General features: G+C 41.2%; 1 pseudogene; it reads right to left on the bottom strand.

The window, feature by feature from the left end:
• Nucleotides 1-975: 975 nt before the first annotated feature.
• LOC143718233 (uncharacterized) lies at nucleotides 976-3,195 on the bottom strand (annotated as a pseudogene).
• Nucleotides 3,196-12,467: the final 9,272 nt, after the last annotated feature.

The following is a 12,467-nucleotide window of genomic DNA, read 5'->3' as shown; positions in this document are numbered from 1 at the left end:
CTTCTCAGCCGCTGTGTAATTCTTTTCTTCATTTCTTCGATTCAAAAATTGATAGTGTTCGTAAACAAATCTCTGTTTCATCTGTTTCTACTCTTTCTTTCCATTGTCCACCTGGGTTCACTGGTACTTTTCTAACTAGCTTTCCTCTTCTTGATACTGAGACTCTTAAAAGGGAGGTATGAAGCACTAAAGCTTCCACTTGCTTGCTTGATCCTCTTCCCACATGCTTATTTAAATCTTGCTTTGATGTCCTGTGTCCAGTTGTTCTCAGTATTATGACCGACTCTTTGCAGACTGGGGTTGTTCCAGCAGCATTAAAGATTGCTGCGGTAACTCCAGTACCCAAAAAAAGAGAATTTTGCCCTGGATGATTTTAATAATTATTGTCCTATTTCAAACCTTCCGTTTCTGGCAAAAATACTCGAGCGTATTGTTGCCTCTCATTTGTGTAACCATCTCACAAGTAATAACCTCTTTGAAACACTTCAGTCAGGATTCCGTGAATTTTCATTGTACTGAGACGGCTCTGGTTAAAGTCACCAATGATCTGTTGATGGCTTCTGACTCTGGTGCAACTTCTATTCTCATTCTTTTAGATTTAAGAGCCGCTTTTGTCACTGTTGATCACAGTCTAATGCTTACACGTCTTGAGAGAGTGTCTGGTGTGTCTGGGACAGCTTTGAAGTGGTTTGGGTCCTACTTTGCTGACCCAGTTCATCTCAATGGGTGACCATAGGTCTGAGATTAGCTTAACTTTTTAACATCTATCTATCACCTCTTGGCTATCTCTTGAGATCGCTCGGCCTCCATTATCATTTCTATGCCGAATGTAAGCCTGTTTATTCGTCCAATGAGGGTTTCCAATAATACAGGTGAAGGTCTCGGCGGGTTACTGTCTTTCCTTTAACTTTTCGGCACCGGCCTTACAGTTTCCCCGTTTGGCACCGTGGGTCACTCATAGGGTTTCCTGCGGTGTCACTTCAGTCTTTGTAAGGTGGGCAGCTGTAGTGGGCTGAGAGTTAAGATCGTGTTGGTGGATGCTTTTACTGATCTGATGAGGTGTCTGAAGTAACAACATTGGAGTAGCGTGGAGAGCGGTTCCAACCGCACAACCTCGAAGTACCCAGTCCCACCAGGTGTATGCCGTCTGTGCCGATTGAGTAGATGAGCTAGACAGGATCTGTGCAGTCTTTCCCGCCAAGTTTGTCTCCACTTGCGCTTGAGAGAGGTGGTACTCTGTTTGGAGGATGACGTTCTGTACCAAATCCATTGTATCGACCAAAGCTTGTGTTCCGTGTTCATAAAAGGTGTCGTCCCACCATGGGAGACCTCGGCGTCCTTTGGCATCCTTCCGAGAATGTCTATTTGACCCATAGAAAAGTCCTCTGTCACTTCCAAGCAAAAGAAGTGATTAGCAGGACTGGTCAGTCCTCCATATGTGAACGAATTCATCTCACTGATGACGCACCACTGTGTATGAGACACTTGAACAGCATTTGAATGGCCATGCAAAGATTCAACATTTATGAGTTTGGTATCATTGGAAGAGAAAGGCTGCAATGTGTTACATGTAAAGACAACATAATTGTGAGTTTCATGACAACAAGTGCGGCTGGTAAATAAGGTCTCAGTACCCTTCAAAGTCATATATCCAGTGAGGTGATCCCATTTAATTACCTGATCTTTAACTACCACGCCAATGGACCGAATAGTAGTGGAATTTGGATAAACTTGATCTGGGTGGATTAAAGGAAAAGTGGCAAAAAATCCAATACAACCAATACATTCATTTCCAGTATACATCATAACTGTGGATAACAGTTCTGAATACTTAATATTTTTCATTTTTTCTGAAGAGAACCATCTATGCAAATCTAAAACCTCAATTAAATTATTCAATACATGTCTAGTGGTCTTGTGAAGACAAAGGTCTAAAATTTCCTGTCTTGTTGCAGTGAACAAATCTTGTGCATATGATCTGCAGGCTAAGTCACGTTCGATGGTACGGGTCTGATTGAACAATGTGTGGCTGATCGTTAGAAGCGCCTGCGCCTCGGAACGAACTGCTTTGATAATGTTATCATTGCTATTGGTGATGTGTTGAAAACCAGTGGCCATCTGATCCGTCAACCATGTGGAGAATTGGGATTGTTTGGTTATTTTATAGGTGTTGGCTGCTTAATTAATTGATCCAAACAAGCCGGCTATATTGCTGAGTAGGTCCCGCTTTGAGCGAGTAGGTGGAATTTGGACAGCAAGTCTGTCTTTGTAATCAGAAATTAAATCATCGATTCGTGACTGTAGCCATTCATATGATTCATCATTAATATTACAATGTTTTGTGTAGGCAGAGAGTATGTTGGAAATGTTGTAAGTTACATGTGTCATTATCAAATTTACATCATGTAATAAAGTCTTGTTGATGTTTCCTCTAATCAGTCCACCAGGTGGAATTGAGAGCAATTCCGGACACTTTTTTGGTTTAGTGTACCCACAGGTGGTCAAATTAAAACAATAAGTAACAGTCCATGTACAGTTATGGGGATTGGTGAAATTGTCTATGAACATTTTCCGACACAATACGTTCCTTCCCTTCGGTTCCCTTCCCTTCCACACAAACGTTTTTGGTTTTGGCTCGTTAGGTGTGTATGATGTGAGATCATACATTAGTTCTGTGAATCTTATATGGGTGTCATTATGTGTTTCTGTATGTGTGCACCTATATGTTGCAGGTTCCAAATTTTTAACATAAGAGCACAATTTTGGATCTATGCCATTGTTGTTGTTTTCGTGTAGAGTGTACATGTTGCCTATTGTGTCGCCTGGATCTATTTTAAGTTGATACCAGGCAGTGAGATTGTGTATGAATTTTGGTGCTCGGGTGTATCCTGAAATGTTTCCTGAAGGTGGGTGCTACCTGAACTACAGCAAATTTGTGGTGTGCAATTTGGATCCGGAAGTATACCGGGAGGCCATGTAGCTGTTTCTTTAGGTGCGACCGTGATTTTTGGTGTGGATGGCCCCCCTGGAGAATTTCCACACCCACCTCCCACATTTCAGGTTGTGTGTGAGTGAAACCCTTTGGCCCAGTCTGATGCACGTGGGCCCGGACAATTTCCTTTCATCCGGCCTCCATGGGATCGCTGCAGTCGACCACAGCAGCTGGAGATGGATGAGAAGGAGCTCAAACCTCATGTTCCAGGCAGAGTTCAATTTGAATGTTGTGCCAGAAAGACGTTGCTCGTCTGGTTTCGAGATCACGGAGGCGTGGTCACCACTTTGTAAGCCTGTTTATTGGTCCAATGAGGGTTTCCAATAATACAGGTGAAGGTCTCTGCGGGTTACTGTCTTTCCTTTTACGCAACACAACAAGATTAAATGGAACACATTTTTCTCATATGTATTGACTCGTTATTTCATCTGTCTCCATAGATGAAAAGGGTTTTAATGATATCTTGGTATCATTAAAAATGAGCGAATGTTTGATTATTCTTTTGAAACTCTTTAATTAGGTTTTACCCATTCAGAGTAGGAAACTATGCCGCTTAGAGGTCCTCACATCTTCTGCGGGTCTCACAATCACAATCTCGTCAGTTTCGTCACTAAACAGAGGTTTTGACTAATATCTCAGACGGTTGGATTCACCCAAAACACAATCAGAGATACTTTTCTTTTAGTCCCCTTGAATTGCATACACTTGAACTTAATTCAATAGTTATGGGGACAGCATTTCTTATTTGTACACATTTAACATTTTATGGGTTTTCAGTGAGTTTCAGGTGAGCAGGAGAAGGGGGAGATTGTTCAAGTGAGATGTGAGGTGTGAGTTGCACTGTGTGCTGCGTCTCGGATGCTGCTGTTATATCATTATGCAAGGGAGGGTTCAAATGTTAATTCTCAGGAGTCTTTTGTTTCCACCAGGGGTGGCCCAGACTTTTCGGCACCCGCCTTACACCGACGATACGCAAATTTACATACACTCAAAACCAGATGAGCGCTCCAACGTTGATTTTCTTTCTGGCTGTATTACTGGAATAAAAACTCATTGTTTTTGAAGTTGAAGTTATGCTCATTGGTTCTCGTCATTAAACTTCCAAAGTTGGTTCTCTGTCTTTGACTTTTGATGGCTCTGTTTTGGGTATCCAGAGTAAAATGAGGAACCTTGGAGTTATTTTTGATGTTAATCTTTCATTTAATTCTTTCATTCAGAGTACTGTTAAATCATCTTTTTTCCATCTTAGAAACAGATTGCGGCCAATGTTAACTTTTCCCGTAGCTGAAAAGCTGATAAATTCCTTCGTCGTCTCTCGGATTGACTATTGTTACGCTCTTTTAGCCGGTGTTTCTAAATCTACACTACAAAAGCTTCAACGTGTACAAAATTCTGCTGCTAGGATCTTAACTGGGTCCAGTATATGCAACCATATCACTCCGGTTTTGGAATCCTTGCATTGGCTCCCAGTTAGGTTCCGAGTCGATTTTAAGTTTATGATGCTTACATATAAGTCTTTGCACGGTCTGGCTCCAAATGATCTAGCTGAACTGTTACACCCCTACACTCCGAATCGCAGATGGCGCTTCTCTCAATCGAGTATGCTGGTGGTTCCTAAAACTTGCTTAGTCTATGGGTGACAGGGCTTTTTCCTTCTATGCACCAGTCCTTTGGAATTCTCTGCCTCTTGGACTTAGGGAAGCCCAGACTTTTGCCATTTTTGAAGGTCAACAAGACATACTTTTTTAAACTTGCATTTACCTGTTGATGTGTTTGCTTTTAACTATTGTCTATTGTGTGTACAGCACTTTGAGAAGCTGCTTTTAAAGGCGCTTTATAAAATAAAGGTTATTATTATTATTATAACTATCCCTTTAACTAGCGATATCCTTAGCTATTTTAGTCTGACTGGCCGGTGGCCAACTAACGTTACTATTACTATTTATATAATGACCAAATACAACCAGAAACAAATGTTCAGTCTTGCTTGTGAAAGGTAATTCCCTGAGACCTGTTTTCAATTGTGCGGTGATTTGTAAAGCCCCAAGAAGCACACGAAGCAGGTATTTTTCTCAATTCCCGTTGTGAGAGTTATGGGAAAGTTGCCCTCCGCAATATGGCGGCGCCATTGACGTACGATCCAGCGGCCAATAGGGCGTCTGTGTATTTATTTTGTCTATGGTTCTTACCTTTTCCTTGACCTGGGGCTCCAGTTGCCAAAGTGCTTTTGAGTCTGATATCGCAAAGATTGCCGCAATCCTCCAGTTTGGCCTTGAGTTGCAGCTTGACCTGTCGTCTCACTTTCCACTGTGCTGTATGTAGTATTACGTGTGGATGAGCCTGTCCTTGGTCGCTCAAGGGACGAGGCCAAAGATGTAACCGTTTCAGGAGATGATAAAATATTTCTAAAACTCAAATAGCTTGCTGAAGTGCACCTGCGGCTGCCTCATCTACCTCAGCAATGCTGATCAGGACCTGTCCCGGTGACCCCGATCGCGCCAGACCTGACTTCTGTTTCCACTATACTCTCTCTCACACATACATGCATTATTCTCTTACATACACATATTTTTTAAGACATACATGCATTTTCTTCTTACATACATTTATTAGTTATAATATTTAACCCTCTGAAACCGACGGCATCGTCGACGACGCCACACGACTCCTCCGATAAATATTGATATTATTTGATGAAAAATTGATCGATTTCCTTACCGTTTTTTGCAGCAGAAAGCTAACACGCTAGCCGTCACGGGGGTGTATTTGGTGTCTTTCTAGCCTTTTCAGAAGGTTTTCTATCCAGCCTGGAACTTGTGCGTCCTTTCAGAGTGTTTCAGTAATAAATCCATATGTGTATATCCCAGTTTTGATCTCTGAAGTCCATAATTTATAAATTTTCCGTCATATTTGCTGCTAGCTTGATGCAAGCTGCCATTTTGGACATCTCGCGATGCTTTGCGTGAGGTTGTTGACCAATGACAGGCTGATCCGTCGTCCACGTTGGTGTGCGTCATTACGCATGAACCAAGGGTGATATTTTGGAAAGAGAGAGACGCACGGCACAGTGGTTTCGAGGAGAGAGAGAGAGAGACGCACAGAGAGACGCGAGTTTTGAATAATACACAGAGAAACACGGAGAATAATGGATCCTCAGAGATTGAGAAACATGGATGTAAATCAAGCACTGGCCTTTTTTGATGCCATGGAGGATGATGGATTTTCTGGAGAAGAGCGCTTTTTGACTGATGAGGAACTTGATTACCAGAATCGTCTAGACCCTGCTGAAGAGTAAGTTACATTTATTTATTTACTGTAAAAGTATAAAAATAAACAAAAACTAATATGATAAAATATACATTTTCTAAATATGGAAAAATAAGTTATGTAAAAGTAGTATTTCGTTTTTCTGTGTGTGTTACAGAGTAGTAAGAGTTGTAGATTACACTTTGTCTCTCAACCATTGTATGTCTGAGTTTATTTACTGTAAAAAGTATAAAAAAAGAAGAAACTAATATGATAAAATATAAATTTTCTAAATATGTAAAAATAAGTTCTGTAAAAGTAGTATTTCATTTGTTTATGTTTGTTACAGAGTTGTGGATTACACTTTGTCTCTCAGCCATTGTTTGTCTGAGTTTACCTAGAGATACAAACAAAGGATGTTGTAGTGGGGGGTTGGTCACACCTTTTACCTGTGGAGAGAATAGTGGGGGGTTGGTCACACCTTTTGGCTGGAAAGCGAATGGTCATATTATAGCTGTGGTGGGTTGGGGGTACAGTAGCAATCTCAGCCATTGTAATCTTATGTGAAAAATCAAATACAAAAACAGTAATTGATCTAATTTGTATGATCTAATATTTTGCTTTATTTATTTGTTTTACAGTTGTGATAATGATGAAGACACCAGCCCACCCACCCAAGCCAGACAGGAAAGCTCCCATTCTTCCACTGAGGAGGGCCCTTCCACTTCTGCTGCAGCATCCCAGCAGCTGCCAGGAATAGGTCATGGACGGCTGCTGCAGTTTTTTACTTCACAAGGAAGTTTGTGCAGAGAAGCAGCAACAGCCCATGACCCACAGGGCTTTTCTGGAGGAGCTGACAGCCCAACTCTGTGGTGTTACAGTTGCTGTTCCTCCCACCCAGCAACAAAGTAACCATGTACCCGTCCAAACATCGGAACAAACTGAAGCAAGCAAGAAGGCCACCTATGGTAGAAGGCAATGTGTGAACTGCAAACAGACAAGGCAGGTGAAACAGGCCACCCCCTGGAAATGCAAAGCCTGTGATGTGGCCCTCTGTGTGATTCCTGATAGGAACTGTTTTGAGGCTTGGCATCAGTGATTTTCATGAGGCCCAAAACGCCTGGACTTCCTTTGGAAAAATGTAAATATTTTTTGTTCTGTTCAAGTTATAATGTTCATTCCTGTGCTCCAGGACTCCAAAGACTTGAACAAACTGTTTTCCAGAGGAAAATTGCTTAGCTTTTATTTATTTGTGTGTGATTTCAATAAATATTTGAGTGATTCAATTTCCGATTTATTTTTTCATTTGTCTTTGTGGTCCCATAACTTATTTTACATTCAGGTGACATCAATGAAACACAAATAAGCTGAAAGTTCAATTTGTCCTGAAAACAAAGATGTGTGTCAATTGTCTGTGCACAAAAGTGTTGATGTTTTACAAGCTTGTTTAGTGAATAACACCAGACGAAAAATTTATTGTAAAAATACCCTTAGGTCTCAGAGGGTTAATGTATACTTTGAATACATTTGCTTGAGAGTAAAAAGTATAAATGTGTGCGTAAAAATATATATGAGTACAAAATGTAGGCTGTGAATCTGCGTTAAAAATATATGATAGAGTAAATTTTAAGAATGTGTGCGTTATAAAATATGGGAACATGAGAGCAACAATGTAAGTAGAAAGGAGAATGTAAGTGTGTGTGTGTGTGTGTGTGTGTGTGTGTGTGTGTGTGTGTGTGTGTGTGTGAGAGAGTAGAAATGTATGAGTGTGGGAGTAGAAATGTATGTATGTGAAAGGAGAATGTATGAGTGTGAGAGTAGAAGAAGAATTTTTGGTTTGTTTGGCTCTTCATAATACACAGTAGCACAACACACTATTTTGCATAATGCCGATCGCGATATATAGGGAGAAGTGGTAAATATATGTTCTGACTACTGAAATTTAAAGTAAAAATCTAAGCAGTCTGTAGTCATGAATTTTTTTTCATATATTATTTGTATTTTATTTTATTTATTTTGTTTCATGCATGTATAGGCTAGAATGTTTTTTAAACTCACTTGCACTCTATAGCCTATATATTTGCTTATCTAATAATAAGCGAGTATTAATTAAATAAAATAATTAAACAACAAAAAATATCAGGGGTTAAATAAATAAACAAAAAATAAAAAATTTACTGGGTAAAATTAGCACAGCATGTGTTCTGTCCTAAAAACAACCCAAATTGTCTTGCCCTTTAACAGGTTTAAATATGTTGACTGTTATACATTTCCATGATCTCGCCTAGGGCCACACAACCGCACGGGCCAGAACAGCCTGGTAGACTTGTTCTCAACCCGCCACTTGTTTTGTGTTTGCAAATTAATTAGGCAAGAGCATTGTCAAAAAATTTACATTTGGTCGTTGCTCAAAATAACAACTTATCATTTGTGGATAGCAAGGCATTCTGCATATTTCCATCTACTCTAAAGCATTAAAGACACCTTGTGGTGAAAATTAACTTTTTTATGTTGTTTAGGCGGGTCACAATCTAACACATTTTGGTTTTGGCTCAATTGTTAAAAAAATAATTAATTTAGATTTATCTTTTTTTACACAAGCAACATACACATCTCTGCTACAAATGAGCACTTAAAGTTTTTTCTAGGACCTACCATTTTCGTACAGTTGCACTGAAAGTGACAGAAGTGCAAATGTTACAACTTACCCCATATGCGGGGTTAATTGTAACAGACAGAGGGTTAGTTGTAACACTTGTGTGTAACACATAATTCAGTACTATTTTATCTGTATACAGGTCCTTCTAAAAAAATTAGCATATTGTGATAAAGTTCATTATTTTCCGTAATGTAATGATAAAAATTTAACTTTCATATATTTTAGATTCATTGCACACCAACTGATATATTTCAGGTCTTTTATTGTTTTAATACTGATGATTTTGGCATACAGCTCATGAAAACCCAAAATTCCTATCTCAAAAAATTAGCATATCATGGAAAGGGTCTCTAAGCGAGCTATTAACATAATCAGCTGAATCAACTAATTAACTCTAAACACCTGCAAAAGATTCCTGAGGCTTTTAAAAACTCCCAGCCTGTTTCATTACTCAAAACCGCAATCATTGGTAAGACTGCCGACCTGACTGCTGTCCAGAAGGCCATCATTGACACCCTCAAGCAAGAGGGTAAGACACAGAAATAAATTTCTGATCAAATAGGCTGTTCTCAGAGTGCTGTATCAAGGCACCTCAGTGGGAAGTCTGTGGGAAGGAAAAAGTGTGGCAAAAACTGCTGCACAACGAGAAGAGGTGACCGGACCCTGAGGAAGATTGTGGAGATGGACCGATTCCAGACCTTGGGGGACCTGCGGAAGCAGTGGACTGAGTCTGGAGTAGAAACATCCAGAGCCACCGTGCACAGGCGTGTGCAGGAAATGGGCTACAGGTGCCGCATTCCCCAGGTCAAGCCACTTTTGAACCAGAAACAGCGGCAGAAGCGCCTGACCTGGGCTACAGAGAAGCAGCACTGGACTGTTGTTCAGTGGTCCAAAGCAAATGTTGCATGTCATTCGGAAATCAAGGTGCCAGAGTCTGGAGGAAGACCTGGGAGAAGGAAATGCCTGAAGTCCAGTGTCAAGTACCCACAGTCAGTGATGGTCTGGGGTACCATGTCAGCTGCTGGGGTTGGTCCACTGTGTTTTATCAAGGGCAGGGTCAATGCAGCTAGCTATCAGGAGATTTTGGAGCACTTCATGCTTCCATCTGCTGAAAAGCTTTATGGAGATGAAGATTTCATTTTTCAACACGACCTGGCACCTGCTCACAGTGCCAAAACCACTGGTAAATGGTTTACTGACCATGGTATTACTGTGCTCAATTGGCCTGCCAACTCTCCTGACCTGAAACCCATAGAGAATCTGTGGGATATTGTGAAGAGAAAGTTGAGAGACGCAAGACCCAACACTCTGGATGAGCTTAAGGCCGCTATCGAAGCATCCTGGGCCTCCATAACACCTCAGCAGTGCCACAGGCTGATTGCCTTCATGCCACGCCGCATTGAAGCAGTCATTTCTGCAAAAGGATTCCCGACCAAGTATTGAGTGCATAACTGAACATAATTATTTGAAGGTTGACTTTTTTTGTATTAAAAACACTTATTTTATTGGTCGGATGAAATATGCTAATTTTTTGAGATAGGAATTTTGGGTTCCCTTTCAAGGGAACTCGAGCTGCGTTGAGACGCGGTGGGAGCGCTCTGCGTGATTGCGTCGTGAAGCACGTGTATAATCAGTCCAATGGAAGAGCTAGACGTCATAGGCGGGTGACGTCATAGACCAGGAAGCTATAAAGCACACCTGAAAACAGACCGCGACAGCTTCTGCGCCTTCAGCAAGCGATCTGTGTATTCTGTCCTTGTCATATTTATTGTTGTCTGTCAAGTTGCAATATATATATATATATTATGGCAAAAGAGAGCAAGCAGCTTTGTGTTGTTCCCTGCCCACGTTATATCACGGGTTGGGACACACACAACAGCTTTCTGGTACTATTTGGGAGTGGAGCATGCCACAGTCAGTTCTCGAGTGGGCTGACTGTGAGCATTGCGAGAAGCTGTCCATGAGGACGCTCCGCTCCCGCCGGGCGTTCTTCGAGGAGGACAGTTCGGTTCACGCTCCCCACGGGGGTCCCGCTGTTGCCGATGCACGGCGGAGACTCGCATTTTGGGGTTCGCAAACGGATCTGACAGCGGGGGTTGGGACGGACCCCGCCCTATCTCAGCTTTCACCTGTCAGATCCAGTGCTGGCGATTCCAGTTCCGAGGAATTGGTATCGTTAGTGTTTTGTTTAAAAGGAGAACAAAACAAATAAAGATATTAAGAAAAAGACAGATGTTTGAGGTTTCAATAAATGAATAAATAAGTCAGCTCATAACTCTGTTGAATAAAGAGGAGCTTTAAAAGGAGTTTTATCTAGTGCTGTTGCTAGTTAAATATTTTCTGGCCAGCTGAACATTATGAGAGTGAAAAAGAGAGTTTATTAGATGAAATATATCTAAAAACAGAAAAACTCTGTATCTCAGCCTCCTCGTCGGGGACTGCCGTTTTCCCTATCTCCACACCAGACTTTGGTGTCGAGATCGTGGAATAAGCCGGTTTCTGTTTTGTGTTTAATGCCCAAACGTCTAACTATAGTAATGCTATGGGTATTAAGTATTATGGTATGACAGTTCCTCGGGTTAAAGAGACGCTTGCTAGCTTTCTCTCTCCCGAGTCGGCGTCATCATTTTTTACCCCGACGTTACCCACCAGCCATCTTAAATAAATAAAGAAAAATTTTATTAGGCAGCACTGGTGGATGAATTATAAAGACATGGATGAATGTGAGGCTGTCAGCACTGACGCTATTCGAAAATTGCGTCGTACAAAAACAGATAAACTATACTGGGGAGGGACGGTTTCGAGAAATCGTTTCTCCTCTGCGTCCTCTGGACGGGCGACTCTCTGAGGAGGGTCGCAGCACGGCCAGTTCGGTTGTTTTCCTGCTGGTGACCACGGAGTGATATATATATATATATATATATAATATATATAATATATATATATATATATATATATATATATATATATATATATATATAATATATATATATATATATATATATATATATATATATATATATATATATATACGTTTTTCTGATTTAAAAATAAAGAAAAATAAGATAAAATTATGTGTGTTCTTCTGGACGCTCCGCTTTAAAAAAAACTAAGAAATAAACCATTCAGCAGCGTTCCAAGGGTTTCTTCCTCACCAATCTAATGTTCCTGAGACTGCAGTCTCGGGTCTACTAAGCTCCTCGCAGCACAGAGTGCAAAACGAGCATCTCCATTTGGGTCCTCCACAATTAAGGGGGACTTGGGTGGCGGTAGCAGTCTAGCCAGTTAGAGATATGCAAGATCTGAGGACTATTTTATCTCTAAAAAAGCTTGGACAAATAGGAAGCCCTGACGCCGAGGCTATCAGGCTTCTAAAGGGTGGTCCCCTCCCGGGGTAGGGATGGTTTTGAGAAATCGTTTCTCCTCGGCGCCCTCTGGGGTGCGACTCTCTGAGGAGGGTCGCAGTGCTGGCAGTTCGGTTTTTCCCTGCCGGTTCGCCGTTCAGGGCACCGAGGTGTCAGCGTCCCCATACGATCCTCCGAGGAGGGTCGTAGGAACTAAGTTATTTAG

This window comes from Siphateles boraxobius, unplaced genomic scaffold (assembly GCF_051911475.1).
Source record: "Siphateles boraxobius isolate OS27281-9 unplaced genomic scaffold, OSU_SipBor_1 60, whole genome shotgun sequence".
NCBI classification, from domain to species: domain Eukaryota; kingdom Metazoa; phylum Chordata; class Actinopteri; order Cypriniformes; family Leuciscidae; genus Siphateles; species Siphateles boraxobius.
Note: the sequence above shows the minus strand (reverse complement) of the source record. Positions and strands in the feature narration are given on the sequence as shown.